Source organism: Microtus ochrogaster, unplaced genomic scaffold, assembly GCF_000317375.1.
Source record: "Microtus ochrogaster isolate Prairie Vole_2 unplaced genomic scaffold, MicOch1.0 UNK92, whole genome shotgun sequence".
NCBI classification, from domain to species: Eukaryota; Metazoa; Chordata; class Mammalia; order Rodentia; family Cricetidae; genus Microtus; species Microtus ochrogaster.
Window position 1 is genome coordinate 1,251,109 of NW_004949190.1, and position 5,511 is coordinate 1,256,619.

General features: G+C 40.4%; 1 pseudogene; it reads right to left on the bottom strand.

Annotated features, from left to right (window-relative positions):
• Positions 1-3,859: 3,859 nt before the first annotated feature.
• LOC102001901 lies at positions 3,860-4,990 on the bottom strand (annotated as a pseudogene).
• Positions 4,991-5,511: the final 521 nt, after the last annotated feature.

The window sequence follows — 5,511 nt, forward strand, 5'->3', positions numbered from 1 at the left end:
TATTTATTTAAAGGGGAAAAAACTTACATATCACCGTCAGCCCTCTGTGCAACCAAGAAGGGAGTCTAGTCACTGGCGGAGCAGGAAGTGAAGAGAGAGAGAGAAGGAAGTGGCCACTTTTTTAAAGGGAGAGAGAACACACCCCAATGGGCTCGTATCTCAGTGGCTATAGGCTGGAGGAGCGGAAGGACCTCCCGCAACGCTTTTGGAAAATTTGGAAACAAATAGCTGGGGGGAGAAGTTAAGGTGTTTGCTAGACAAATAAATGTGAGGACTGGAGTTCAGACCTCCAGAAATCCAGAAAAATTTCTAATGGGCCTGTGACCAGTCTTTTTAATTGGAAGTTTGGAAAGCAGGGACAAGGGATTCCCCAGAGAAATCTCTCTAGCAAGACTAGCCATAGCAGCGAGATCTGAGTATGATTGAAGAGTCCCTTGCTGTGGGATAGTCTTCCTGTATGCTGTGAATATGGGTTGTTCTCATTGGTTGATGAATAAATATGCTTTGTTCTATGGCAATGCATGGTAGAGCCAGGTGGAAAATCTAAGCAGAGATACAGGAAAAGAAGGGCAGAGTTTGGAAGACACCAGATAGACACTGACTTTCCTGTCTGCCAGTTCCTGAATAACTTAGAGGCTTAATATTATTTATAAATTCTTGACCAATGGCTCAGGCTTATTATTAACTATCTCTTATACTTAAATCAACCCATATTTTTCATCTGTGCTTTGCCATGTTTTTTGTGGTTTGTTATCTCAATTTTTATATGTCTTGCTTTCTCAGTGTCTATCTGGTGTCTTCCAAACTCTTTTCATCCAAGTTACAGCCAAATCTGAAACGCAGAACACTGCGCAGTCTGAAAACACGCCATGCCCTTCCGCCTGCCTAAGCCTGATTTGGCCTTCTGCCCAGGTGCAGTTGGGGAGTGCTGAGCCATCAGCGCGGTCTCAGAGCACTCTCCTTCTGATCCCAAGCGGGAACACAAACATCCAGTCCCATAAAATCCATTGAAATGCTTCAAAGCCAGAGTTCAGGCTGGCAGTACAGCTCCAAGAAGCCGCACTTTAAAATGACAGAGCGTTTTTTCTGCTGCTGTTGCCGAATCAGGAAATCTCTCTATAGCACACCACCAACAAACAGCAAAAATCTGTGTTAAACTCTGTTTTTTTCTCTGATTAAAATTAAGCTCTCTCAGGTTTTACATGGAGTTCATTAGCACGTTGGGTTCCACTCTGTTGAAATAAGGGCAGCGGGGCTGTGTTTCAGGCACCCAGCCGCCCGCACGGCTAGCTTTACCCAAAATAATTACACGGAAACTGTATTCTTTTAAACACCACTTGGCCTGTTATATCTAGCCTTTTCTTGGCTAACTCTCGCACCTGGACTAGCCCATTTCTTATAATTTGTGTAGCCCACGAGCTGGCTTACCAGGAATGATCTTAACCTGCATCTGCCTAGAGTGGGAGAATCATGGCGACTCTCTGACTCAGCTTCTTTCTCCCAGCATTCTGTTCTGTTTACTCCACCCACCTATGTTTTAACCTATGAGGGCCAAGCAGTTTCTTTATTGCTTAACCAATGAAATCAACAGATTGATATATGACACTCCCACATCACAACATATTGTATATATGTTTCTACTCTTCATTAAGGTATTGTAACTATTTAGTTCATTTAAAATATAACGTTTAAAAGCTATTATTATAAATTACTTAAGATAATAAGAAAACATATATTAATAGTCAATTATAATAATAAAATTTATAGATATGTTAAATATGTTTTCAAGATCACATAGAAATAGATTTATTTTAGATAGATGGTCTTTAAATGGTTCAAAGACCTATATAATATGGCATTTAAAATGTTTTTAACCTAAGATTTTTTTTTGATGAGAATTAAAACACATGTCCTGGCAGCAATTACCAATTACTTCAAAGAGGATAAAAGACATCAAAGAAACTCCTTATAAAGTTTACCTTCAATGTGGCAAGGCTAGCCATTTGGGCAAGTATCTTTTCTTGCCTGGAGTGCTTGAGAGTATGTTGTATAACTTGGACCCACAGGACCCACAAACAATGCTGAACTTTGTTAATGCAAGGTGGGATAGTTCTTCAGGGTTCCTTCTTCATGGAAAAAACTGCCAGATATTCTGCAGGACACAGAGAAAAGAGATTGATGAAATAGGCAGGACAGTGTTCCAAATTTATTGCTTCACTAAAATGTCTGCTGTATACTATGAGCCTGTAGGCTGAAGATGGATGCCCCAGCATTACAGAAGAACTTTGGGTGACTGTCCAGGCAGCCAGATGTCTCTCATTTCTAGAGTTTTGGAAGTTGTTTGCTTGCCCTTCCTGTTTACTCAAGTAATATCATATCCTTCTGAGGTCTTTGATGGAATTGAAGACTAGATAGTTATATCTTTCTTTAGTTATGATAAAAGATAAATTAGGAATGAAACTTTATACTCATAAAGATAGGATAGATAATAGAGTATTTTCTTTGATTTTGCCAAGTACAAATAGACTAGATATTATAGCTGTAATTCTTACTTGATAACTGTTTTGTTATATTAAATTTTACTATATCAAAGTAAAAAACTTCCTTTTTCATTAGACAGAAAGGGTGAAATTCTGTGGGATGGTCTTTCAGTACACTGTGAGTATCTGTTTCTCTCATTGGTTGATAAATAAAACTTCTTTGGCCTATGGCAAGGTGGGATAGACCCAGGTGGGAAATCCAACAGAGATACAAGAAAAAAAGGGTGGAGTCTGGGAGAAGTCAACTAGCCACCAAGGAAGCAAGACATGTAAAAAAAATGAGGTAACAAGCCGTGAACCATGTGGCAAAGCATAGATTAAAAATAGATTAAATGTAAGAGCTAAATAATAATAACCCTGAGCAACCAGCCAAGCATTTATAAGTAATAGTAAGTCTCTGAGTGGTTATTTGGGAATTGGGAGCTGGGAGAGAAACTGCCGATTAGAGTCCCTTCTTCAATACATAAGGTGAAAGAGCCACTGACATCCACATGCACAAGCATATTCATGCACATGTACGCCCACACATGTGCCTACATACATGCTAAAATAGGCATAAATAAAGATACACACCACACACATAAAAGTGGAAAAAGAAAATTTGGAAACCATCAAAAGGCATATTGTTGTAGGATTTCATAGCAGTTTTATTCTATTTTTCATTTATTATGATCACTTTTGCCTGCTAATGACACTTAGTCCTAGAACAGTGCCTGGTTCATATTGGATGCTAAGATAATATTTATTGAACACAGAAGGTATGATATGAATACATATACCATTTTATATTGTTTCTATTTTAAATACTAATTATTTATTTCATTTTGATTTATTTATTTTATTTTTTCTTTTATTAAGAATAGATTTTTTTGAGCAAAAAAAAAAAAGGCCTCGACATTCCATCCTTTAAGTTACAATGGGGACAACTGGGACAGGAATGAGTTGGAACGGGATGATTAGGAAGGGCTCAAGAGCACTAAAATTCTAGTCTGTTGAAGGGAGTTAGCCACTGCTTGTGAGTTCCTGGCCACCCAGATAGCTTACTTAGTCCCAAAATAATCACACAGAAACTGTATTAATTAAATCACTGCTTGGCCCATTAGCTCTAGCTTCTTATTGGCTAACTCTAAATATTAATTTAATCCATTTCTATTAATCTGTGTATCGTCACATGGCAGTGGCTTACTGGCAAAGTTCCCAGAGGCTGTCTCTGGCGGCTCCATGGCTTCTCTCTAACCTTGCCTTCCCCTTCCCATGCTATAGGCCAAGCCAGTTTTTATTTATTAACCAATACATAGACAGAAGGACCTCTAGTCTACTTAGTTTTTTTTGTATTGGAAGGGCTCCTTGCCAGTCTCATTGAGAAGGCAAGTGTGGACAATGGCTTCTGTCACTGCAAAGCGGGGGGGGGGGGGTCACAATTGGCAGAAGGACAATGGTCTTCAAAGTAACCCTTCTTCTCCTGGCCGACAGTCTGGGTAATGCAGATGCTGGCACGGCTGTTGGCAACACCAGCAGAAAAGTCATTGATGTTGAAGATTTCAAGGATTCCAGTTAGATGCTAGGCATGGTCCAGGCCTTCCCTTGGGATCATAGGCCTGAATATGGTACTAGTTCCACTTGCTTAGTTTTACAATGGCCTCTTCAATGTACTTCAGACCATTCTTCTCCCGAATGGCCTTGGTGCAGAAGTTGGTATGGCACCTTGCACCATTCTGGTTCCCAGGAGTGAGTTGGGATCAAAGGTTGCTATTACCCCAGAGTCTTCACATACACGGTGCGAAATGATACAGGCCACTTAGAGATGATCTCCCACATTGATTCTTTCACAGATTCCTGTTTGGAATTCCCGCTGGGCTGACAAGACCTCAGCATTTGTTTCTGTAAACTTGACTCCAGCATACAAACAAACCCGGTAGTGAACCTTCACAATATCCCTGCCATTAGCTTTGTCTGCTTCCACACCACAGTAATATGAACCTGGGGGCCCAGGGTAGCCATTGGAAAGCCAACCAAAAAGGTGTCCATCTGTTCCCATGAGAGTATATTACTGTTCCACTTCAAATCATGGGTGCTGGTGGTTTACCATGTCCATTACCCGTTCACAGGTATGCCTTAAATTGGTCTCTACAGGCTTCCAGTTATACTTGAAAACTTCATCGAACACCAACTTGGGCTCTTTGAGAAAGTGCTCCCTAAACTTGGCGACGATACTAAGATACATGTCACTGTTGGAACCCTCAGACTGAAAGGTACTAGATCCATCAAAATTCCACTCAGGTAACTCTTACACACTTGGGCTCACAGTCCAGGGTGCAGATCTCGCGGCTCAGTCCTTCTCCAGTACATCAACCCAGATATACATGGACTGGATTTTCTCACCCTGGGGAAGGGACATGTACATTTACTTGATGCCTTTTTTTCAGGTGGGAACGTGTTGAGGTGGCCATGGTGGAAGGCGTTCCGAGCGGTGTCTGGCAGGATGATGGATGGGGTGTTCAGGCCACGAGAGTGAGGCAAAGAGGGAGGAGATGTGTGTGGGAATCAGACAGTCCACTCTATTCTCACTCTCAGCTCTGAATAATAGATTCTTTTCTCATAAAATATATTCTGACTACAGTTTTCCTTTCTCTACTAATTCCAGTTCCTCCCCACCTCCCCTTCCATCCAGATACACTCTGTTTCTGTTTCTACAAGAGCTAGTTCCAGGACAGGCTCCAAAGCTACAGAGAAACCCTGTCTTGAAAACAAACAAACAAACAAACCAAAAACGAAAAAAGAAAAAACAGGCTTCTGAGAGATAATGATAAAACATAACAAAATAAAATATAATAAAATAAAGCAAAAACCATCACATCAAAGTTGGACAAAACAAACCCAAACTAAGGAAAAAAAGCTCAAAAGAAAGCTCAAGAAACAGAGACCCACTCATTCACACACTCAGGAATCTCAGAAAAGCACTAAACTGAAA